At 42.6% G+C, this 27,314-nt stretch overlaps 1 protein-coding gene across 1 annotated transcript in view; it reads left to right on the forward strand.

Moving 5' to 3' along the window:
- LOC145360388 (glutamate receptor ionotropic, delta-1-like) overlaps window positions 1-27,314 on the forward strand; it is an 800,432-nt gene that overhangs the window by 65,729 nt on the left and 707,389 nt on the right. The window lies entirely within an intron of this gene.

The following is a 27,314-nucleotide window of genomic DNA, read 5'->3' on the forward strand; positions in this document are numbered from 1 at the left end:
TAGCGAGGCATTGAGTGGATAAGGAAGATAGTTATGTTTTGGGTTGGGGACATATCTGTGGGGGCCATCGCTCCTGGGCTGCAAAAAGCAGATAAAGCAGGTGGGGAGCAATGTGGCAGGGGAGTGTTTTTCAAATTTCTTTTGATTGTGCATATGCAGTTCAAGACTCTGATCGAAGCAGCAGTGTTTTGGGGGCGATGCCCACCCACAGCGTGATTCAGATTTGTGACTTTTTTTCAGGTTGAGGAGCACCTGAGAACAGGGTTTATGAGTTGGATCTGAATTGTGTCCAAATTCAGCACTTAGAATCAAAATGGTAAAATCAGGCCCTTAATCTAATAATCCATGTGGGCTAAATACAGACAGACTAGGCAGAACTTGATATAGATGTGATGTGGAAACATATTTTCCTCCTTGCGCTCCACTTTACGAATGCACGAAAGCTTGACATCGGAGGAAGATGCAAAGTAATTAGGCAGTTGAAGGCCTCGGTCAAACTATGTCTTTGATTATATTAGTCCTTCTTGCTTCCCTTTAGATCTATTATTATGCTCTTACATCATTATTATTATGTGCTTATTCTCTCACAGCTATAATTTTTCTGGCAATTAATGTTAATTGATGGAAGCAGTAATTTTCCGTGATACTTCGTAAACATGGTTGTTGGTTGGATGTGGTTTAGGTTGTGAAAGGATTCGTTTGAAGTGATTCAGTAAATGGGGTATTGTTCCCTAATCTGATACGATTATTTTGCATTCTATTCTGCTCCGCAGCTGAAGAACTGATTAATTGCAGACTGGAAACTAATACAAACGTTACCCATTTAATAGTTGAATGTTTTATTTGAAGATTGAGTGTTTTTGGATGCACCATGTAGGTAAATTTCAGCAGTAATCTGAACTTTTATCCTTAACATTGCAAAGTTGAAGATGGAACCAATCCTTTCTTTAAATATCTCTTGCATATCTGCTGAAGTGCTTCATGAAACAAAGCTTTTCACCTGCGTCCCTTAACAATATCATAGGATCATAAAGGTTTACAGCATGGAAACAGGCCCTTTGGCCCAACTTGTCCATGCCACCCTTTTGTTTAAAACCCCAAAGCTAATCCCAATTGCCTACGTTTGGCCCATATCCCTCTATATCCATCGTACCCATGTAACTATCTAAATGCTTTTTCAAAGAAAAATTGTACCCACCTCTACTACTACCTCTGGCAGCTTATTTCAGACACTCACCACCCTCTGTGTAAAAATATTGCCCCTCTGGACACTTTTGTATTTCTCCCCACTCACCTTAAACCTATGCCCTCTAGTTTTAGACTCCCCTACCTTTGGGAAAAGATATTGACTGTCTACCTTATCTATGCCCCTCATTATTTTATAGACGTCTATAAGGTCACCCCTCAGCCTCCTATGCTCCAGAGAAAAATGTCCCAGTCTATTCAGCCTCTCCTTATAACTCAATCCATCAAGACCCGGTAGCATCCTAATAAATCTTTTCTGCATTCTTTCTAGTTTAATAATATTCTTTCTATAACAGGGTGACCAAAATTGCATACAGTATTCCAAGTGTGGTCGTACCAATGTCTTTTACAACTTCAACAAGACGTCTCAACTCCTGTACTCAATGTTCTGACCGATGAAACCAAGCATGCCGAATGCCTTTTTCACCACTCTGTCCACCTGTGACTCCACTTTCAAGGAGCAGTGAACATGTATCCCTGGATCTCTTTGTTCTGTAACTCTCACCAATGTCCTACCATTAACTGAGTAAGTCCTGCCCTAGTTCAGTCTACTAAAATGCATCACCTTGCGTTTGTCTAAATTAAACTCCATCTGCCATTTGTCAGCCCACTGGCCCAATTGATCAAGATTCCGTTGCAATTGGAGATAACTTTCTTCACTGTCCACTATGCCACCAATCTTAGTATCATCTGCAAACTTACTAACCATGCCCCCGATATTCTCATCCAAATCATAAATATAAATGACAAATAACAGTGGGCCCAGCCCTGATCCCTGAAGCACACCGCTGGTCACAGGCTTCCAGTTTGAAAAACAATTCTCTACAGCCACTCTCTGGCTTCTGTCAAGAAGCCAATTTTGTAGCCATTTAGATACCTCACCCTGGATCCTGTGAGATTTAACTTATGCAACAACCTACAATGTGATACCTTGCTTACGTCCATGTAGACAACATCAACTGCACTGCCCTCATCTACCTTCTTGGTTACCCCTTCAAAAAACTCAATTAAATTTGTGAGACATGATTTTCCACTCACAAAGCCAAGCTGACTGTCCCTAATCAGCCCTTGAATTTCTAAATGCCTGTAGATCCTGTCTCTCAAAAGACCTTCCAACAATTTATCCACCATATATGTGAGACTCACTGGCCTGTAGTACCCAGGCTTTTTCCTGCAGCCCTTTTTAAACAAAGGCACAACATTTGCCACTCTCCAATCTTCAGGAACCTCACCCGTGGCTATTGCTGATTCAAGTATCTCAGCTAGGGGACCCGCAATTTCCTCCCTAGCCACAAGGGAAGTATACCTGATGAAGTATATCCTGGGATACACTTCATCAGGTCCTGGAGATTTACCTACCTTGTTGCGCTTTAAAACTTCCAGCACCCCCTTCTCTGTAATGTGTACACTCCTCAAGACATCACTATTTGTTTCCCCAAGTTCCCTAACATCCATGCTTTTCTCAACAGTAAATACTAATGAGAAATATTCATTTAGAATCTCACCCATTTCTTGTGGATCCACACATAGATAACCTTGTTTATCCTTAAGAGGCCCTACTCTCTCCCTTGTTACTCTTTTTGCCCTTTATGTATTTGTGGAAGCACTTTGGATTCTCCTTTGCCTTATCTGTCACACAGTTTTGTGTCCCCTTTTTGCCCTCCTGATTTCTGTCTTAACTCTACTCCCACACACCCTATACTCTTCAAGAGATTCACTTGATCCCAACTGCTTATGCATGTCATATGCCTCTTTCTTCTTCTTGACCAGGGCCTCAATATCCCGAGTCATCCACGGTCCCTGACTTCTGGCAGCCTTGCCCTTCACTCTAAGAAGAACGTATTTACCCTGAACCCTGGTTAACACACTTCTGAAAGTGTGCCACTTACCAGAAATCCCTTTGCCTTCCCACAGACTCCCCCCATTAACTTTTGAAAGTTCCTGCCTAATACCATCAAAATTGATCTTGCCCCAGTTTAGAATTTTAACTTTTGGGACACATCTATCATTCTCCTTAGCTATCTTCAAACTTATTGAATTTTGTTCATTTGTCTCAAAGTGATCCCTCAATAACACTCCTGTCACCTGTCCTTCCTTATTTTCCAAGAGGAGGTCAGCTTTTGCTCCTCTAGTTTGCCATTCACATACTGAATGAGAAATTCCTCCTGATCACACTCAAGAAATTTCTCTCCATCCAACCCCCTACTACTATTGCTGTCCCAGCCAATGTTGGGAAAATTAAAATCTCCGACTATTACCATCCTATTTTTCTTGGAGCTATTTGTAATCTCCTTACATGTTTGCTTCTCAATTTCCCACCTGTAGTGGCTAAGTTTATTTTCGCACCCTTTTTTGAACATTTACAATTCTCAGGTCCCCTGGCACTGCCCCAGAATCTGAAAGAAGACTGAAAAAGTATAGCTAACTGTAATAACTCCACGGAGGCGAAAGTCCCATCATCACGTTACTTTATTCACACCATACATCTGTACACAGACAGCTCTCCAGTTACTCCCTGCTGAATGCAGACTGGGAGTCTGACACACCTGCTTTAAATAGGGAGCATGAGGCTCCCTGATCTAACCATCAATTAGGACTCATCAGGTAGCTCTTTTGCATACTCAACAAATAAACGAACTCAAATTAACTTAGGGGCAAATTAGAAGGGGAGCTCACTAAAAGGAGGGGGAACAACTCAAACCAAAAATCAAAGTACAAAGGAAGCTTATAAAATCAAATTAAAAGGTAATTATCACGGGCTATAATACACCCCAGCCCCTGTGTTGCCAAGCGGGTGCAGAAGGTGTCAACTGTGCCCATGGACACTACATGCTCCCTCTGCAGGGATACCTGGCCGTGCATATAGCCTTGGTAGAGACTTAGACAGTCAGGATGGACAACCCCGTCAATTGCCTGCTGCCTGGACCTGTTGATGGCTCATTTCACCAGGCCCAGGAGCAGGTTCACGAGGACATTGTCCTCCTGACCCACCCCCCTCCACACCAGGTGCCTAAGACTTATCAGGTAGTTCTTTTATGTACCCAACGAGTAAACGAACTCAAACTAACTTAGGGACAAATTAAAAGGGGCAGCCCCCCAAAAGGAAGGGGGGACGGCCCAATCAAAAACCAAAGTCCAAAGGAAACTTAAAACAGTAAATCAAAATGTGATTATCAGTGTCTATAACACACGCCAGTCCCTGCGGTGCACAGCAGGTGCGGAAGGCACTCATCAGGTCATTCATACTCTAGCAAGCTAACCGCGTTGGCCTGGCTGAAGTCATCACAGTAATTCCAACACTCACTTCCCTTACAATCCTTGGATATCCTCTGAATCTGAGATTTTCAATCTCTCACCATTTAGACAATAACCTTCTATTTTGTTCTTTCTGCCAATTTGGAGAATTTTACATTTGCCCATATTATATTCTATTTGCCAGTTCTTTGCCCATTCGCTTATCCTATTTCTGTAGTCTTCATGCGTCCTCATTACAATTTACTTTCCTCCCTATATTCATGTCATCAACAGATTTAGCAACCACATCTTCATCCAAACCATTCACTTAAATTGTAAGATGTTCAGGCCCCTGTGATGAACTATGTGACACACCACCCGTCACATGGCCAACCTGAAAAAAAATTATTCCAACTCTATTTCCTGTTCGCTAGCCAATCTTCTATCTCCTAACAATATGTTACCCCGTACACCCTGAGCCTTTATTTTCTGCAGTAATCTTTGATGTGGCACTTTATCAACTGTCTTCTGGAAATCTAAATATAGTATATCCAACTGTTCCCTTCTATTCATAGTATTGGTTACTACTTTAATGAACTCCAATAAATTGGTTAAACATGATTTCCCTTTAACAAACCCATGGTGAGTGTGCCTGATTGCCTTGAATTTTTCTAAGTGCTCTATTATAACACCTTTAATCATAGCTTTTAACTTCTTCCCATTCACTGATGTTAGACCAACTAGCTTGCAGTTTCTTGTTTTCAGTATCCTTCCTTTCTTGAATAAAGGAGTTACATTTATTACTGTCGAAAATAATGGAACCTTCTTCAATTCTGAGTAATTTTGGAAAATTAAAACCAATGAAACTATCTCATGAGCCACTTTCTTCTTGTGGGTGAAGTCCATCTGAACCTGGGGATTTGTCAGCCTGATGTTTCCAGCAATTTGCTCAATACCACTTGCCTGGTGATTATGATTTTCCTGCGTTCTTCTCTCCCTCCCATTCCTGATATACAGTTATTTGGGGCATTGCTTACGTCATCTACAGTGAACCAAAATTCATGCTTCATTCACTCTTTCTACTTTAATAATATCCTTTCTATAATGGGGTGACCAGAATTGTGCACAGTATTCCAAGTGTGGCCTTACCAATGTCTTGTACAACTTCAACAAGATGCCCCAACTCCTGTATTCAAATGTTATAGAACAGAGAGAGATCCTTTGGGCCATTATGTCTCGCGCACTTTTCCCCAAGGCCAACAACGTTTTTACTTTCAAGTATATCCAATTCCCTTTTAAAATATAAATGTTACATCTGCTTCCACCCCATTTCTTGGAGGGCATTGACTGGCAGCAGGAACGCTGGTTTTGGAATTCTTCTATGCATAACTGGTTATATGTTTGCCCACACATCAACAATCACTGAACTTGAAAATAATCCATTATTGTTGAAGCTCTTTGTGACAGTTCTGAATGATTGTTAAGGTGCTAATGCTTTCCTTTCTTTAATGAGCTTGCCTTTATCATATTTTCCTGTGTTTGAGAGCTGCATTATTTCCCATGTGTCGACATTTTTCTATAAGCTGTACAAACTTTGCTGAACTTGTTTTTGATTTCCCCCAGTAAAATTGGTCTTTAATGATGATTAAAGTATTTTATTAAAATGCACTTTATTAACATTTTTGTTGTCAAACTTTCAAACAGTTTTCAGCTGGTGCTGAATTATTCTTATCTTGACTAAAGCATCTTGAACTAACAGATATGATTATTGCCTTATTGAATTTAAATTCTGGACCTTTCTCTTCTGCAACATTGTGGAACTATGTCTCCATATGGACTTCCACAGCCAAGAAAAAAGCCACCACTGTCTTCTTCTTGGGCAGTGTGGGATAGCCATTAAATGCTGGCCTTGTCAGCAATGCCCACCATCCCTTGAGGAATAATTTAAAGAGTGATTTTAAAAATGCATATTATTAATAACAATGTGGACTGTGGAACTCCAGGAGACTGTCTCGATTTAGGCTTTAGTTTCTGGGACTATAAAATCATATGGGTTTTGGATTGGATCGTGTAAAGAGGGCTGATACAAATCATGGTGTCCAGTTGTGATTATGGCCAGCTGGAATAAGCCATGGACTATACCAGAGGAGCGGAACAGTGACTTTCTCTGCAACCGGTTTTGGTATCTCCCTTTGGTGAGTTACAAACTGACTTTTTTTGATTATTTCCAGTCTCCCATTTCACTGCCCTCAACTATTCTACAAAACTGGAACCAGTAATGCCCTCTGAACCTGTGACTGGCAGCTCAGCTTTCAATGACAAAAGGAAATGGCACTCGGTGTTGCAAGGTAGCTCCTTGAGCATCTCATCAGATACGCATGCTGTCCAGCTTTCAGAAACGATGAGCAGAAGTGATAAAGTTGTTCTCTTTGTGTAGGTCCTTTGAGGCTTTTACGAGGTCCAGTGTGAAGGGCGATCAGAATAGGTATAACTAAGTTGTACCCAGTAAGCTCTGTGCTACTGTCAGGTTTAAGCATCAATGCAAATTCTGTCTATTAGAATGGCTCCACACATCCCAGGATAAAACATTATATTCAGTTATATCCAGTCAGTTTTGTCTCTGACTCAAATTGACATTGAAATTTAGCATGTCAGCTATGACTTTCATCAACTTTTACAGATGCACCATAGAAAACATTCTTTCTGGTCGTATTCACAGCTTGGTATGGGCTCCTGCTCTGCCCAACACCACAAAGAGCTGCAAAAGGTCATGAATGTAGCCCAATCCATCACGCAAACCAACCTCCCATTCATTGACTCTGTCTAACTTCCCGCTGTCTTGGCAAAGCAGCCAACAGAATTAAAGACCCCATGTACCCAGGACATTGTCTCTTCCACTTTCTTCCTTTGAGAAAAAGATACAAAAGTCTGAAGTCATGTACCAACCAATTCAAGAACAGCTTCTTCCCTGCTGTCTTCAGACTTTTGAATGGACCTTCCTTGCATTAAGTTGATCTTTCTCTACACCCTAGCTATAACTGTAACACTATATTTTGCACCCTCTCTTTTCCTTCTCTATGAATGGTATGCTTTCTCCATATAGTGTGGAAGAAACAATACTTTTCAATGCATGTATGTGACAATAATAAATCAAATCAAAATCATTCCACATTTCTTGTTCCAAAGCCTTACCAAACTGCATCAGTTGGATATGTACTCTGCATTTCTGACTATGCATTAAACTCCCACATAAACTCCAAAATCACTCACAAATAAATCTAATGGAGTGAGTGAGCCTGTCATTAATTTTTCACACTGTTACTTTGATTGTAATTACAATCCATCAAGTAACATACAAATGGCACCTCAAACTGTCCACAGAGTAAGACCTTTTTTTGAATGAAGCTTTGATGGTCTTACCCTGAGACTGTGCTCTCGTGCCTCAGATTCTTCAACTAGTGGAAACAATCTCAGTGCCTATCCCATCAAGACCCTTCAAAATCTTAAAAGTTTTGATGCGATCACCTTGCATTCTTCTAAACTCTAAAGAATATTGGATACTTAAGGTGACAAATATGCCCTGCTATTCCATTGTTAAAATACCCCATCCTTGCTCTGAATGGTTAGGGACCCCTGCTACACTGCTGTGAGGAGATGCAGAGTGGATTAATCGGAGAATGCAGAAGAGTGAGTCATTACTAGTGTACTTTGAATATCTTCCATCAGTGGCTTCACAGCAGAACTGGCAGAGTTTTGGCAGAACAGTAGGTGCATTGGCTGTGGTGAGAAATCTTGCGAGGACAGTACAGCTTCCAAAAGTGGAAGCACTCTTGAGTGTTCAGCTGTTTTGTATTGTTGTGTGCACAAAACCCATTTTGGGAACTGAAAGCTGTGACACCAGTTCGTTTCCAGCGTCCAGTTCGTTCTGGGTCATGGTAATCTGAATGCCGTGATTAGAGTGTTTGCCAGCTCGTGCTCATTTTTAACAATTAGGACCTTCTGAGTATGGAAGGAAATCAAAGGTATGTCTGCATCTGAGAAAAGAAATGTTGGTTAACATTTAGATTAAATCCTTTGTTAGTCTAAAATCATTTTCACTGCGAGTAGACATTTTACATCAATACAAGTTCAATGTTATGATAAATCTTTCTCAGAATTTACAGAGTTTAATTCATAACAATTAATGTTATGCAACGCTATAACAGGAAATGCCTTTCACCTGTGTGAACTCCAGGAAAATAGAACAATATAAATTTGCATCACAGAGAAAAGCATTTCTGTGTCAACTCTTCACTACAATATTTCAAAACTAATCACACTGTCCCACTCACTCACATTAGCCCTGTATCAGTCCAAAACCTCCCTACCTATGATCTCCCCATAGCTCTGTATCAATCTCAAACTCATCTTATACTAGAACTCTTCAGTTTTGATTTTTGACACAAAATCCTGTATCTTCCTTTGTTTCAATTGTTTATTAATTCTTCAGAAAATCAAAACTGTAGAGTTGGTGCATGTGTCAGTGCAAATTGAAGAAAAAGGTTAGAAAAACATGAAGGAATGTTAGACACAATTTCAGTTTGTGTTCCAGAATCATTTGAATATAAATGGAATAAAGAACTTGAGATGATTTGCCACTACTTGTTTCATTTGAAGATATTAATTCATTCACAGTATACATTCCAGGGGTGCACCATCCCAGCACTGTCACACTTCATTCTCCTCACTCTCCTAACACCATTACACTTCATTCCCTTCCTTTCCCCAAAAGCCTCCTTCAGTGCTATTATTAGAAGTCTCACAATGCTAGGTTAAAGTCCAGAATCATGAACTTTCCTCACCTGAGAAAGGAGCATGCTCCGAAAGCTCGTGATTCCAAATGTGTACTATACAGATTTAGTATCATGTAAAGGATAGAGTGGTGATTCTGGAATTCCCCCTCAATCTTTGGATTCTGCAACTGTCAGACGGTGGGGGATCTTCAGTGCGTTTGCCATCATAGAGAATGGTGACGTGGGCCGAAAATCTGGAAACTTGGGCAATGTGATTCTCTCCAGAGTGACAATGACTCTTAGTTGTCACAGTCACAAGGTCAGGAAGTCACGCCCATGAATTTAAGTTTTATTAATCAGCCCCTGCCCCAGTGATCCTCCTTTATTATATATTCACGTTAGCAAAGTTTACAACAGGATTGGTCAAATATATGTCAGTCAAGGAGATCTCTTTTGAGGGCACAGAGGTAAGTATAGAACATAGAACGTTACAGCTCAGTACAGGCCCTTCGGCCCTCGCTGTTGCGCCGACCAGTGGAACCAATCTAATGACCCTCTAACCTAAACTATTCCAATGTTACCCATATGCCTATCCACTGACCATTTGAACGCCCTTAAAGTTGGCGAGTCCACAACTGCTGCAGGCAGGGCATTCCACGACCTTACTACCCTCTGAGTAAAGAACCTACCTCTGACATCCATCCTATAATTACCACACCTTAATTTAAAGCTATGTCCCCTTGTGTTAGCCATCACCACCCGAGGTAAAAGGCTCTCACTGTCCACCCTATCCAATCCTTTGGTCATCTTGTATGCCTCGCCTGTATAGTCCCTGGGGAGAGAGGGCCATGCTCACCGGCACAGATTGGCACTGCCAAAAGCCAACCCTGAAGTGCCAATCTGTGCCAGGGGACAGTGCCAGGAGTGGGCCCTAGTGGGAGCCCCATGAGGGATGTTAATTGATGTGCGATGTGGGGTGAGGGGGGAAGAGTGAGCAGAGTGGGGAGGGAGGGAAATGCTGGTGATACTTCAGCAGAGGGTGGGGGGAGTAAGGAATGCCAGTGTGATTGTAGGGGGTGGGGGGCAGAGCCCCTGATACTCCCGTGATGGCACAGGATTTTTTTGTTCTGATGGGGGGCCCTATAAAGATGACACCCCAATCTCTGTAGAGTCAGTCTTTCTGGATTTATCTGGCCTTGTTCCACCAGAATGATGGCACAAACCCCACCCATTCACTTTTTGTCGTATAAGATGGTCAAAGTCTTAAGAGAAAACTGTAACTAGAGAGCTTTGTTCTAGTTTTCAGTCTGAGCCTGACACTTTGAAACAGGCCAGTTTTTTCTCCAGATTTTGCCACACTCTGCCAAAAAAATCAAGGGAGCGTGTTTCAAACCATCATGTAGGGACGGAGCCTCACCATCCCAGCAAAATCTGGCTGCAGAGAATTGGGATGGCATCTGCACTGCCTACCCATGTCCTTCTTCCCTTGGACTATACTTACCATTATGCCCCCAGAGAGACCCTGACAATAGGTTCACATCTAGATGAACCTGTTGTAAACTGTGCCGATCTAACGTCCTGTTAGTGAAGGTGGTCAATAACCGGCAAGGGGGCTAGTTAACTATATTAAAATATATTCAAATCCATGTAAAGCAGGTTCATGCCCATGATGTTGCTATGAGGGTCGCGGAAGATCCAAAATCGCATTTCCATTGGTGGGAACACTGACTTCTGGATCGTGAGCTGCTGCTGACATTTGCTCAGATGGCAAATGCAGGCTCAAGATCTCCCCCTACGTTTTAGTGAAACCTGGCCGTGATTTACAGAGTAGGAACTTTCTGCTCCAACACCACCAACAAACCGTAAATGACAAAGTGAGGCTTGTCCACGTGGCATTCAGTCCTTTAATCTCGGTGGATTTTGTATCAAAATGGAAATACAAGGCAAGATATTTAAAATAAAGCAGTCATGCAGAGGTTATGGAGACGTCAGTAATTGTGAGTCACTGTCGCTCCCTTGACACATAGCTGTTGCTCAGACTGACTGCTCCTTTCGCTATTAGTCTACGATAAGACCATGAGCATAAGCACAGAATTAGGCCACTTGGCCCATCAAGTCTGCTCTGTCATTCAATCATGACTGATAATTTTTCTTCTCCCTTAAGTTTGAATGAAATCCCCCCTCACCCTTCTAAACTCCAATGAGTGCAGAGCCAGAGACCCCAACCGTTCCACATACGACAAGCTCTTTATTGCAGGGATCATCCTTGTGAACCTTCTGTGGACCCCTTCCCAAGGCCAGCACGTCCTTCCTTAGATCTGGGCCCAAAACTGCTCACAATACTCCAAATGGGATCTGATCAGAGCCTTATGGAGCCTTATGAGTACATCCCTACACTTGTATTCTAGCCCTCTCGACATGAATGCTAACACTGCATAATCCTTTCGACTGAACCTGCGCGTTAACCTTAAGAGAATCTTGAATAACTCCCAAGTCCCTTTGTGTTTCTGATTTCCTAAACGTTTTCCCATTTAGAAAATAGTCTATGCCTCCATTCCTTCTTCCAAAGTGCATAACCTCACACTTTTCCATATTGTATTCCATCTGCTACTTCTTTGCCCACTCCCCTAATCTGTCCAAGTCCTTCTGCAGCCCTCCCCCCGCTTCCTCAATACTACCTGTCCCTCTACATATCTTTGTAGAGGGACCAATTTATTTACACTAATTCCTGCACATTTTTGCACACGTGCACTTCTTTCTCTTTCTCCATCCTCTTTGTATAAAAGCCCACCCTCGCTCCCACCTCTCTGACAAATGTATCTATGCTCTCAGTGAGCCACTGCTAGTGTAGTGAGAGTAGTTAGTTCCTTCTTAAAATGAGATCTTTAAGGAGTTTTTCTTTAAGTGGTGTTGGCAGCAATGAGCAACAACATTGATTTGCTGCAGATTCCAGTAATGTAGGCAACCATTCTGGGAAACTCTCAAGTGGCAAATTGACTTCTGTGAAAGGATTGTCTGAACAGTTGATGCAGCCGTCTTGTTTTTCACAAAGAAACAATTGATATTTAGAGTTGAGCTATAAATGGGAATTGAATTTAGCTCTCTCCGAAATATCAGACTGATTATAATTCTAGGGTGTGCTTTCAGTGACTGATCTTGTTGGAAAGATCCCATGGCTGATCTCATTAGATGAGCTTGTCAATGCGACTGTGAATGTATTTGTCCAAAGAGTTCATCTGTGTTTGAAATGTCTGATTGTGAAGGTTCAGTGTGATTGCTGGCAGCAGTTTCCAGATACACTGGCAGCTACCAGCAAGCCGGTAACTCATTTAGTCCCCTCAGTTTATTTTGCTACATTTTATTTAACTTAATTCCTTTGAAATGATCTATTGTAAGCCTGACATTGGGGTGGGGAAGAAATGTTCATCTTGGAAAACTGTCTGAGCACTCAGTAAATGCTGCACTGATATATATTTTAATGAGTGAAGTGAATTGGATGGCTGTGATTGTTTTCAGAAGACATTCGGTTTAGGGCAATGCGCTTTTCTTGGCACCGCAGCAGTGTGCTCTCCTTTTACTTCTATTGACCTTGTTCTCTAACAGGCACCAGACCGATCGGACTTATTGTGCCATTGTTAGAGGGTGAGCCAGGCGCCATTGATTTATAACTGTCTCTAACCAGTGATGAGGGAATTGCTGTGGCTTTACCCATAGAAACTACTGACGGACTTAGCAGTGGAGAGGCTTTGAACAATACCCCTTCAATTTTGGCTTGCTATGTCTTTAACATTGTCAATCTCTTTTATTTTGGTACAAAAACAGAAAGTGTCAGACTTAACAACAATCTTGTCATCGTCAATCATAATGGAAAATAAATAAATTTTTTTACGGAGCAGTTTGAAGAGCAGTGATCCAGTTAACTTCCTCTGTGTGTTTGGCATATCTGCCAAAGGAGCAGGACTGACCATTCAGCTCCTTGAGTCCTCAGATATTGCATGATGATAGTTTTGTCCCTGAACTCCATTGACTTGCTTTAACTCCATGTCCAGAAATCTATTCATGTTCCCTTTATATTCACTCAAATCCCAAGATTCTAAATGTGGCTGTCTTGTTCAAGAATGGGTTCAGGGACATTCTTGGGAGCCACAGACTGGTCAGTTTAACATTAGTGGTAGGTAAGATTTTAGAAACAATAATTGGCAAGAAAAATCAAAAAAAGATTTAATTTTAATCTAATTTTTGGTGAAGTAATAGAAAAGGTTGTTGAAGAAAATACAAATGGATATTATCTATTCAGATTTTAAGAACACCTTGCACAAAGTGCCACTTCGAAGGTCAGTGACAGCTTGGATAAAAAATTGGCTTAAAGTCAGAAAGCTGCAAGGCTAGGAAGGAGAGGTTGGTGTTCTCTCAGCAGCAAATGAGATTTTGGGGTGATTTAATGGAGGTGTACGCAAAGATTGGCTAATTCCCACTGGTACAAGGGTACAAGGATTGGGGAAACAGATTTAAGGTTTTGAATAACAGATGCAGGAAAAGATTGTGAGGAAAAACTTTTTAACACAGTGAGTGGAAATGATCTTAAACCCATTGCCGATGAGGTTGGTGGAAGTGGAGATGATGAATGCTATCTAAAGGAAACTGGATGGGCAGATGAGGGAATAAAGTTGTCAGCTTATAGGAATAGAGCAGGGGAATGGGACCGACTGATTTAATGAGTCTACAGAGGGCTAGCATGGACTTAATAGGCCAAATTCCTCCTCTTGTGTGTTATGACTCAATGGTATTTTATCCCCTGGTTTTCAGATTTGACAAAAGATTTTATTTTTAAAAAATCCTACATTTTACAGATGTTGACAGAGTTGATGTGGTTTTGTTTCAGATTTCCAGTATTAGCAAGTTATTTTGTCCTTTTTTTGTCCGCTGTTTGATGAAGATCTTGACAGATTGTGTGACACTGCATGCCGTATTCAGGGATAGTGGTGACTGATCGAGTCTGCTGCTCAGATAACTGAGCAGAGTTCTGAGGCCAGAACTCTCCATTCACCTGACGAAGAGGGAAACCTCGAAAGCTTGTGCGTTTACTATCAAATAAATCGGTTGGACTAAAACCTGGTGTTGTCAGACTTTTTACTGTGTTTACCCCAGTCCAACGCCGGCACATCCACATCAGATAACTGCTCCCAGGAAGAAACGGCGACAAGGTCATGTGTAAGGTTTGTGTTCTGCACTATTTTACAGTCTAATTTACTGGTTAGCATCCTTCTTAAGCATTTGCCTTTGCAAACACCTTGAAAATTTCAGCTACTCAATGAAAGCAGATCTGTACAATTAGCCTGGCTGGGAATTATGCTCCCTGCATTAAGATTCATTAGTCCTTTGTAAAAGGCTGCTCAATGCAGTACTATGTTATAGTAGTTACCCTGGAGCAGTGTAACATGTGTATACAGCAAGCAGCATGCCTGCAGTTTTAGCCTTGTTCGAGATCTATCCCATTGGTTTTTACTGGGACACAACTGAAACATAGCAGGATTGCTCATTAGTGCAGTAACCAATCTTTAGGATGACTATTTGCTGCTGTGTGTGGTCACACATTTCCAAATTTTAATCAATCACTGCCTTGGAGTCTCTCTGGATGTGCCTGTCTTTGATGAAGATCTTGACAGATTGTGTGAGGCTCAGTTTAAGTGATTGTGTGAAGCCTATACAGATTTTATTATTTAACCTCATGGCGGGGAAGCAGTACCTCTCTAACGAACTGTAATAATGTCAGTCAACTAGACAGGATAGCCAGTAAAATAACACAACAGATACAGGAACAGTGAGAGTAAGAATACAAAGAAAAACAAGGTGGCGACATTCTAACACTGAGACAAATGAAAGGTAGCATTGAAAGACAATTAAAATTGAGAAAAATATTGTTGTATGTTGGAAAATCATGCTAGGTAGCATGGAGGGTTAAAAACAACAGAGCTTCATTTATAGGTATGTGTTATTTAAAAGGTTGCTTCTTCTCTGCCTGTTTCCTGCACTAAGGACTTGTGACGTCACTTCAGATGAATACATGAATATATTGACACAACAGAACACAATAAGCTAATAAGGATTAATACAAAAACGTAACATTTCCTCCCCCCCTTAAATTGAACCACCCCAACAAGTTCAAAACAATAACCAGTAATTCAGTTACTGTTAATAAGTCAGATGGTCTGGAGGTTGTGTCTCTTGGAATATTTGATAGTGACTGTCCAGTGTCTTTTCCTTTACATTTCCATTTTGGTAGGCATTAGACATTGTCTTAGTATCTGATTAGTAGATGAGGTATTGCTCTCTCTCCTCAACAGTTTCCTTGGTCTCAGGGTTGTAGGAAGGTTCAGGTCATTACATTAGATGGCTGGATCTGGATTCTCAGCAGGTTCCAATTCCAGTGGATCTGTTCTCCCAGCAATAGTTGGTCAGAATGTCTTTTCCAGATAACATCATCTCTGGTGTAAGAGACAAGTCCAGTCTGTGCAAAGATTATGGCCAGAATCCATTTCTTTCCTGTGGAGTAATTTCTAACCAAAACTCCTTATCCTTGATCTTGTGCATGAGTCGCAAAAACCCAGCTTGCAGGTGCAGCAGGTGGTCAGGAAGGCGAATGGGATGCTGGCCTTCATAGCGAGGGGGATTGAATATAAAAGTAGGGAGGTCTTGCTGCAGCTGTATAGGGCATTGGTGAGGCCGCAGCTGGAGTACTGTGTGCAGTTTTGGGCGCCGCACCTGCGCAAAGATATTTTGGCCCTGGAGGGAGTGCAGAGGAGGTTTACTAGGCTGATACCGGAGTTGAGGGGATTGAGCTATGAGGAGAGGCTGAATAAACTAGGCTTGTACTCGTTAGAGTTTAGAAGAATGAGGGGAGATCTCATTGAGACGTATAAGATGATGAATGGGATGGATAGGATAGAGGTGGAGAGACTCTTCCCGCTCAAAAAAGACAGTAGGACTAGGGGGCACAGCCTCAAGATAAAGGGGAGGTGGTTTAGAACGGAGTTGAGGAGGAACTTCTTCACTCAAAGGGTGGTGAATCTCTGGAATTCTCTGCCCGTTGAAGTGGTGGAGGCTGCCTCGCTAAATATTTTTAAGAAGCGGGTTGATGGGTTCTTGATAAGAGAGGGGATTAAGGGTTATGGGGAGAGGGCGGGAAAGTGGAACTGAGCCACAACAGATCAGCCATGATCTTATTGAATGGCGGGGCAGGCTCGAAGGGCTAGATGGCCTACTCCTGCTCCTATTTCTTATGTTCTTATGTTCTTATGTTCTTATATAAAGTTCTGCTTTGCGTCCCTGTTGTTCTATTTATCTTCATTGTTGCAGTTATACAATTTCTTTCAACAGGTTGAATGCCAATCACAGTTGACTGTGTACAATTTTGGTCCCCTTATTTTAAGAAAGCATATATTCACTTTGGAGGGGGTACAGAGAAGGTTCACCAGGTTGATTGCGGAAATGAGGGGGTTAACTTATGAGGGGAGATTGAGTAGACTGGGCTTGTACTCATTGGAGTTTAGAAGGTTGAGGGAAGATCTTATAGAGACATATAAGATAATGAAGGGGCTAGACAGGGTAGAAGCAGTGAGGTTATTTCCATTTACAATGGAAACAAGAACTAGGGGGCATTGCCTCAAAATACGGGGGAGTCAATTTAGAACAAAGTTGAGGAGGAACTTCTTCTCCCACAGGGTAGTGAACCTTGGAATTCTCTGCCCAATGAAGCAGTAAAAGCTACCTCGTTAAATGTGTTTAAGTCACAGATAGATAAGATTTTTAACCAATAAGGGAATTAAGGGTTATGGGGAGCGGGTGGGTAAGTGGAACTGAATCCACTATCAGATCAGCCATGATCTTATTGAGCAGGCTTGAGGGGCTAGATAGAACATAGAACATTACAGCGCAGAACAGGCCCTTCGGCCCACGATGTTGCGCCGACCAGTTTTTTTAAAAAAAAAACACTGACCCACTAATCTAAACCAATCCCTTTTCGTCCATAAACCTATCCACAGATCTCTTAAACGCCCCCAAACTAGGCGCATTTACAACCGCAGCAGGCAGGGCATTCCAATCCCTCACCACCCTCTGGGTAAAGAACCTACCCCTGACATCCGTCCTATAACTACCCCCCCTTAATTTAAAGCCATGCCCCCTCGTGCTAGCTTTCTCCATCCGAGGAAAAAAGCTATCACTATCCACCCTATCTAAACCTCTAATCATCTTATATGTTTCAATAAGATCCCCTCTTAGCCTCCTTCTTTCCAGCGAAAACAACCCCAAATCCCTCAGTCTCTCCTCATAGGACCTCCCCTCCATACCAGGCAACATCCTGGTAAACCTCCTCTGCACCCTCTCCAAAGCCTCCACGTCCTTCCTGTAGTGTGGGGACCAGAACTGCACACAGTACTCCAAGTGCGGCCGCACCAGAGTTGTGTACAGTTGCAACATGACGCTGCGACTCCTAAATTCAATCCCCCTACCAATAAACGCCAAGACACCGTATGCCTTCTTAACAACCTTATCTACTTGATTCCCAACTTTCAGGGATCTATGTACACATACACCTAGATCCCTCTGCTCCTCCACACTATTCAAAGTCCTCCTGTTAGCCCTATACTCAACACATCTGTTACTCCGACCGAAATGAATTACCTCACACTTCTCTGCATTAAACTCCATCCGCCACCTCGCGGCCCAGCTCCGCAACCTGTCTAAGTCACCCTGCAAACTATGACACCCTTCCTCACAATCTACCACACCTCCGACTTTGGTGTCATCAGCAAACTTACTAATCCACCCAACTATACCCTCATCCAGATCATTAATAAAAATTACAAACAGCAGTGGCCCCAAAACAGATCCCTGAGGCACACCACTCGTAACCGAACTCCATGACGAATATTCACCATCAACCACCACCCTCTGTCTCCTATCTGCTAGCCAATTCCTGATCCAAGTACCTAGATTACCCCCAATCCCATACATCTGCATTTTCTGCAGAAGCCCACCATGGTGAACCTTATCAAACGCCTTACTAAAATCCATATATACCACGTCAACTGCCTTACCCCTATCCACCTCTTTGGTCACATTCTCAAAGAACTCAATAAGGTTAGTAAGGCACGACCTACCTGCTACAAAACCATGCTGACTGCCTCTAATCAATTCATTACTCTCCAAATAACTATAAATCCTATCCCTAATAATTCTTTCTAAAACCTTGCCCACAACAGAAGTAAGACTCACCGGTCTATAATTCCCAGGGAAGTCTCTGTTCCCCTTCTTAAACAATGGGACAACATTCACTGTCCTCCAACCTTCCGGTACTATACCAGAGACCAACGATGACCTGAAGATCAGAACCAGAGGCTCTGCAATCACCTCTCTAGCCTCCCAGAGAATCCTAGGGTAAATCCTGTCTGGACCAGGGGACTTATCTATTTTCAAGCCCTCTAGAATATCCAGCACATCCCCGGTATCAACTGCAATACTTTCTATTTTACACCCCTGCACCCCAGTGTCCTCCTCAGCTACACTCATGTCCCCCTGCGTGAACACCGAAGAGAAATATTGGTTCAATGCCTCTCCAATCTCTCCCGGTTCCACACACAACTTCCCTCTACTGTCTGTAACTGGCCCTAATCTTGCCCTAACCAACCTTCTGTTCTTGACATACCTATAGAACGCCTTAGGATTCTCCTTAATCCTATCAGCCAAAGTCATCTCATGTCCTCTTTTAGCCCTTCTTAACCCCCTCTTCAACTCCCTCCTAGCCAATCTAAAGCTTTCTAATGCACTACCTGAGCCCTCAAGCCTCATCCGAACATAAGCCTCCTTTTTCTTCCTAACCAACGAATCAACTTTTTTAGTACACCACGGTTCCCTAGCCCTACCAAATCCTCCTTGCCTGACAGGGACATACCTATCACAGACCTGCAGTAGCTGCTCCTTGAAAAAATTCCACATTTCGGACGTTCCCAGTCCCTGTAATCTCCTAGTCCAACCTATGCTTCCTAATTCTCTCCTAATAGCCTCATAATTACCCTTCCCCCAGCTAAAACTACTGACCCGAGGTTCATGCCTATCCCTTTCCATCACTAAGGTGAACGTAACCGAATTGTGGTCACTATCACCGAAATGCACACCAACTTCCAAGTCTAGTACCTGGTCTGGCTCATTACCCAGCACCAAATCCAATATAGCCTCACCTCTAGTTGGCCTATCTACGTACTGAGTCAAAAAACCTTCCTGCACACTTTGAACAAAAACTGACCCCTCTAACGAGCTAGAGCTATAGCAATTCCAATCAATATTAGTAAAGTTAAAGTCCCCCATGACAATTACCCTATTACTTTCACTCCTAACCAGGATCGTCTCCGCAATCCTTTCCTCAACCTCTCTAGAACTTTTTGGAGGTCTATAAAAGACTCCCAGCAGGGTGACCTCTCTCCTATTTCTAATCTCTGCCCATACTACCTCAACAGACAAGTCCTCATCAAACTTCCTCTCTGACACTGTGATACAGTCCTTGACCAATAATGCTACCCCACCCCCCCTTCTACCTCCTTCTCTACTCCGACTAAAGCATTTGTACCCCGGGACCTGCAACATCCATTCCTGCCCCTGCTCTATCCATGTCTCTGAAATGGCCACAACATCGAAGTCCCAGGTACTGATCCACGCTGCAAGTTCATCCACTTTATTGCGAATACTCCTCGCATTAAAGTATACGCATTTCAAACCCTGCTCCGCCCCACCCCCACAATGCCGTGCATTGCAGTCCCCATCTATGCCCCCCTCACTTTCACCCCCTCTACTCAGGATCCCACCCCCCCTCTGAATCAGTTTAAACCACTCCACATAGCCTTCACAAATTTACCCCCCAGGATATTTGTTCCCCTCTGGTTCAGGTGTAAACCATCACTCTTATAGAGGTCCCACCTTCCCCAGAATGAGCCCCAATTGCTCAAGTACTTGAACCCCTCCCTCCTGCACCATCCCCTCAGCCACAAGTTCAAACTTTCCCTCTCTCTATTCCTCTCTAAACTATCCCGTGGCACAGGCAAGAGTCCAGAGATAACCACTCTGTCTGTCTTGGCCTTTAGTTTCCACCCCAACTCCATGAATCTCTGCTTAATATCCCCTTCCCTTAGCCTCCCTATGTCATGTGTCCCCACATGAATTATAACTTGGGGTTGATCTCCCTCTCCCCTAAGAGTCTTGAATATCCTCTCTGATACATCCCGGACCCCAGCCCCTGGTAGGCAACACACCAGCCCTGAGTCCCTACCATTACTACCGACTCTCCTATCCGTCCCCTTAACTGTGGAGTCCCCAATCACGAGGCCCAATCTTTTGCATCCCCTAACCACCTGAGCTTTTACAATAGGCTCACCCCCAGAGACCTGCTCCCTTTGGCTATCCCCGGTTGATTCCTCCTCAACTGTAGCCTCCAGGACCGAAAACCTATTTTGGAGGGGAACAGCCCCAGGGGATTGACCCCCCATTTGCTTCTTTCCCCTCCTCTTGGCAGTGACCCAAGACTGATTTCTAGGAGTGACTATCTCTTTATAACTCCTGTCAGTGTCCACCTCTGCCTCCCGAATTATGCGGAGTTCCTCTAATTCCACCTCCAGCTCCTTTACACGCTCCTCCAGAAGCTTCAACCTAACACACTTCTTACAAGTAAAATCCCCTGAAATACTACTGGAGTCCCTCACCACATACATCCCACAGGAGATGCAGCACACTGCCTGAACTGCCATCCCTGAAACAATTACCAGCAGAAAAAAAAACAAAAACAAAAAAAAACTTTCCCACACTTATAATTTAGGTTAGAGGAGGTGGGAGGGTGGGATTCTCTACCAGTGTAGAGGATCGGGTATCCTCTCTGCGCTAATTTATAGGATTAGGGGCTCAAGAAAAAAAACCTACAACTACCGGTAAGCGTCCTGGTGACGACTTCCGGTTTCTAACTAATTTTTAAAAAAAACCGCCGAAAAAACTCGCGACTTAAACTAGAAATAAACAGTTAAACAAAATAAACAGAAAAAATGCACCTTTCTTGCTGCCTCTTCACACGCCCAAAAATCGCTACGTCTGGATACTGCTCCTCCGGAACAATGAGGCCAGTTCACGGAGGTAAGTGCTTATAAACCCAAAAAAAAAACTACAACTACCGGTAAGCGTCCTAGTGACGACTTCCTAGTGATGGCCTACTCCTGCTCCTATTTCTTGTGTTCTTGACTATTCATCATTAATAATGCAGGCGAGGTCTTAGTGGTTGATTGTATAGTATTTCAATCCACTAGTTGCAATTTGTTAAGAGATTTGATCAATGAACCTTATTCTCTGGCTGCTCTCAGGGCATATTTCATGGTTTGAATGAAATGTTCTGCTAGTTGATTGGCAGTATGGGCCTAATTTGTTGAATACTATTCTCTTACAAGAAATTTTTAAATTCTTGGAAGACAAACATAGGTCCGCTATTGTTGACCAGTTGTTTAGGGAATCTAAACTGATTAAATATTCTAGATTCTCACTAGTTTTGTCCATTGAAGTTGATTTTATCATAGTGACCTTTGGCTATTGTGTGAGCATCGATAATTACCAAGAACATGTGTCCTTCAAAAAGTCCTACAAAGTCCACATGCACTCATTGTCAAGCCCCTTCAGGCTATTCCCATGGGTGCAGCGCTGCTCAGGGTGACCGGTTCCTTTGCACAGGAAGAACATATTCTAGCTTTCTTTTCAATTTCCGCCTTCAGTCCAGGCCACCAGAAATAACTCCTTACTATTACCTTCAAGTAACTTCTGTAACCCCCATTTTCTCAGTGATGGTGAAATGATCCTTCTGAGCTCCCAGAGGAGGCAGCCTGACTGTATAGTTCCAATCCCTTGGAGTGGTATGGTTTCAGGTTAGGCATTCATTTTGAGGTCTTCCCTCGTAATACTGCATCTATCACTTCTGAGTTTATCTGATTGCTCTGGGTATACATCCTCACATGACTAAATGTGACTGGGGTACTGTCTACTTGTTTGAAGTAAAAGATATTCCCATTTGAGCAGGTAGTTTGTCAATCTTGAAAGTCTATTCACATTACCATATAGGCTTGACTGTTGACACATAATGGTGAAAATATGTGCAGACAAGAGCAATGTCCATCTTTGCATTCTACCTGCTGCATGTGATGGACTTCCAATGTGTGGTCCAAAAATGGTAGTTAGCAGATGCTGGTCTATCAACAATGTGAATTCTCTTCTGTGCAGTGTTAAGAATCAGATCAGAAACTCCAAGATATTTTATGAAGTTAGTCTAGACTCTAGCTTTTACATTTGATTTTGGCATTAGGTTTCACTCTAGGTATGATTCAAGTGATTCACTAGGAAACTTTTATTAAAACAAACTTTATGTAAGAACACATTTAGATCAAAAAGAATTAGCATAACTTCTACCAATTAAAAGACTTAAACATGACACAGTGTAATCCTTAACAGCTACTTCACTCCATTATTCTAATTTAGCAATATCCCCCATAAACATAAATCTAGTTTTTCGAACCAGTTAGCACAGAAACCAAAAATGCTCACGTAGGTACTGGATTTCCAGCGTTTTGACATTTCTGGAAAGTGATGCACATGAACACCCATCTTCTAATTCTAATGCAGCAACTTCCAGAGAAAGCTCCACCCCATACAGTAGAATCTCAGAGAAAAAGGCTTATTTCTTGGCAGATTCCAGTCTCCACTTCAGACAGAGCAAGAGATACAGAGAAAGCAACCCCTCTCTAAAAATCCCAAATGTAGACTGCCTTGAGTTCTCTGTGAAAGCCTAGCTGTCCCCAGTCATATCAACCTAATCAAGCCCAACTCTGAAATATCCCAGGGAAAACACAAAACAACAGAACTCTTCATTAATTCTGATTAAAACAAACATGGAGCAATTAAGATCACTTATGTTGTTGCTGTAAGAATACTGTGTTGCTGGACCCAGACAGAACATCGCCGACAATGAAAACAAACTACAATCTGTTGTAGCAGATCTTGCACAAGAACAAGACAAGCACATTTCTTAAAGACACAGTATCATCACAACAGGAACTGATTTGAATATTTTTTACTCCAAAGATGGTCCCTAATGCTTCCCTTTCAATTTGTGCGTAGTTGCTTTCAATTTTGCTCAAGATTCAAGATTCTAAAACAATGGGCCTTTCTTCACCTGAAGGCATGATGTGGGAGACCACTGCTCCAGTACCACAAGAGAATACATCACAAGCTAATTGTCGGGGTAGAGTAGGATCAAAATAACTTCAGATTTAAGTGATGCTTCATTGGCTTGCATGAAAGCATAATTGCATTGATTCGACCACTTCCACCTCTTGTTCAGGCATAAGTGGTTATATAATGATTTCAGAATGGTTGCCAAGTTTGGACCAATCCAAGGAAAGAATACAACTGATTAATATTCTAAGATGTAGGTAAGTCTACAAGAAAGAGGTTTGTGAAGGACGACTGCATCAATTACGTGTCCCAAATACTCAACAGAGGATTGGAAAACTCACACTTCTCCTTCTGGACTCTCAGACCATGGCCTTCCAATCTCTGGAGGGTAGCATCTGAATTCTGAAGATGTTTGTCTTCATCTCTTCCAGTGATTAGGATGTGATCCAGATATCACTGGACTCTGCCCAATCTTCTTGTGATCTGATCCATTGCCCTTTGAAACAATGCAGGAGCAGAAGTGATACGAAATGTCAATCTTTGATACCAGAACGAGTCTTTGTATGTCATGATTGTCAGAAGTTTCTATGATTTCTTGTCCGCATTCATCTGTAAGTAAACTTGACTCAGGTCAATTTTGTTAAAACATTGGCCGTCTCCCAATCCCATAAACAAGTAGGCTAATAGGTACTGTTCCCCATATAACACTGGACTAATGGTGACCTTGAAGTCTCCGCAAACCTTTACGGATTCATCCTTCTTGATGACTAGAACTATTGGCGTGTCCCAATCACTGATGCTGACGGTTCCAAGACTTCTGTCTTCAGAAGACTTTCCAAGTCAGTTTCCACCTTTGGTTTTAATAATATATGGCATTTTGTTTGGCTTTCTTGTTTTATTTAGAGTTGAACTATAAATTCTTTCCTGCTCCCTCAGTCTCCATCAAACACAACATTCTGCTTCTTTAACATTTTTGTGAGGCCTAATTCTCCATTGGTCATGTTGATTTCAGCCAGTTCAGTTGAATCTTCTCCAGCCATATTCATCAATGCTGGATAGTCACCCTTTACTACATGCAGAGATAGCAGATCTTCAGGAAGCTCATCAGTAGTAATACAAATACCTAACAAGTAACTGAGTTCACATTTTAAAGCTTTAATTTTGGGGTGTGGGTGGCAGTGGCAAGGCTGGCATTCTGCCCATCCTCAGTTGCCTTGAGAAGGTGACCTGTCTCCTTAAACTGATGAAGCCCTTGCGATGATGTGGCTTCCATGATGGTGTCAGGCAGGAATTTGAGGAGGTTCATCCTGTGACAAGGAAAAAACTGATTTATGTCCGAGTGCATGACTTGAAGGGGACCACGGAGATTGTCGTGCAACTTAACACACAAGGCCTTTTCCTATCAAAAATGTCTGCCTTTAAGAAGACAAATACGACATTTGGGGATGATAATGTTTAAAAATATGGAGCAGAGATTTGTGCATAATGTTGCAGGAATTCAGAATGAATTCAAGAGACATGATGTGGTTATTAATCTCCTGTTGTTGTTGCTAACCTATTATCCTGTGCATGACTGGGATGAGTCACTAGCCATTGACCCAGTGTATCCCACATATTTGGTTGTGTCTGAGTAATAATACAGTTCTGCTGGTTTCAAGGCCCCAAGATTGCTTCATCGTCCCCCACTCCACTGACTTAATGACCCTACTTCAGAGTGAAATTAGTGAATGGTTTGAATGAACTACGAAGAGTTTTGATATCACAAAATGATGCAAAATTGCACTTTGCTCGGTATTATTGCAGAGAAGATTCACAAGATATATTTTCCATGTTCTCAGGTGCCAGAGATGATGCAGACTTTGAGGGAAATAAGAAAGTCCCAAGTGGTCATTACCCTCTTTATAAATGCAATGGATGTACCAATCATATTTCAACAGATGGCGCAATGCATGAACAATCCCTATGAGAGCATTTGCAAATTTTACATTTAAAAGCAGCAATGTTTCAATTCACTGATCCAGTTCCTTAAATCAGAACCCAGATTTTAATCCATGAATGTCTGAATTTTCACACCCTGACTCCCAAGAAAAGCTGGAGTTTGACCTGGTCACCAACTAAGCACAGTTAACTTCTCACTGCTCGACCACTTACACAATCTCATATTGAATGTTGGCACAAATTCTTCCTCAACTACAAGCCCTGATAGTGAATTCCATAGCTTTGTTTCTCCTGTCCTCTATCCCAAATCTGTTACATTCAGTCTTGTGCTTTGGTCCTCACTCGACCCAGCAGACTGCTGGAGACTGTCTGCTTCTATCCACCTTTTCCCATCCTGTCATGATTTTAAACACTTCTAAGTAGACAATATAACTTATCGTTATAGGAACAGGTAGCTTCTTGCACAGTGTAAGCAAAGAATCTATTAAACACTGCTCTTTGAACCAAAAGGATCAAACTGGATCTGCAGGTGCTGCAGCATTTCATCAAACAGAAATGCATGCTGTGGGTGTGGCCTCTCATAACTGTTCAAATCAGCTCAAATTGTAGCACCAAAATTAAAGCACAGTCTTAACAAGGTGTTTGAAATTGTATGCATCATGTCAGCACTCCCCCCCACCCCCAACCCCCTCCACCCTCACTGGGGACCTTACGGTAATGGGTAAATAATTGACTCATTGTTTCAGTGCTGTCAGCTATTCCAGTTCCACAATACTGCCGTGTAACATAATAACTCCGTCCACGTCCACAGAAACTGAACTAGGCAAAGCAATAAGAGTACAACACCTTTCCAGACTAGAGGTGATAGCACACAATCAGCGATCAGATCAGAACAGCACACAAGCAATTTGAGTCTTTGAGTAAGTAAGTTATCTTGTTGTTGCTACTTCCGGTCAAGTGAAACCCCAACACCTACAGATCCAGTTTGAAACCCACACAGACACAGGGAGAGTGCGCAAACTCCACAAAGTTACCCGAGGGCAGATTTGAACCCGGGTCTCTGGCGTTGTGAGGCAGCAGTGCTAACCACTGTGCCACTCGTGCCGCCCAGGCACTTTGTGACTTTTCTATACTCTATTCACTCTGATCTGTCAGTATTTTAGTCCCAGGTTATTCTAAACTTCTCTTACAAACCACTTCTGCGCAACCCTTTCCGCTTAAACCCCCTGCATGAAGCCCCTCCACGACAACCCCCTTCATGACCCCCCTGCACGAACCCCCCAGCATGAACCACCTCCGCACGACCCTGCCCATGTGAACTCCATGTACAACATCCCCCCCCTCTGCAAACTGCTCCCCCATAGTGCACTCCCATCACAGCCCCCACTCAAGCCCCATTCCCATTCAGGCCATATCCCCTTAGCACTACCCCAGCACATTGGCAGTGCCCAGTTGACACTGTCAGAGTGCCTGGTGGGCACTGCCCAGTCATGTCCTCAGTTACCAGAGGGCTTCAAGGGCCTTCGTGGCCCCAGGCATGGTCATTGTGCCTGATCTCTGCAAATGAAGACCATGGTGATTCTGACCTATCTTACACTGTGCCTGAAGGCTGGAAGTTTTAGGGAGCTGGGAGAATCCAGCATCTAATGGGCTGTGCATATTTAAATGCTGCTTTAAATATGCTAGTCCGTTTCATGCCCTTTTTGTTCATGCCAGTAGAAGTGGGCCGTGATGATTGCAAACCTTTTTTGGCACTGGGTGTAGAATCAGTTTTTAGGTCCACACGCTACTTCCTGGGATTGGCATGATCTCTGCCAGGCACAGCTAGATTGGAAAATTGCCCCCTTAGTCTGATTCAGAAACAGCCCTCTCTTG

This window comes from Carcharhinus amblyrhynchos, chromosome 31 (genome assembly GCF_965287045.1).
Source record: "Carcharhinus amblyrhynchos chromosome 31, sCarAmb.v2.hapA, whole genome shotgun sequence".
Taxonomy (NCBI): Eukaryota; Metazoa; Chordata; class Chondrichthyes; order Carcharhiniformes; family Carcharhinidae; genus Carcharhinus; species Carcharhinus amblyrhynchos.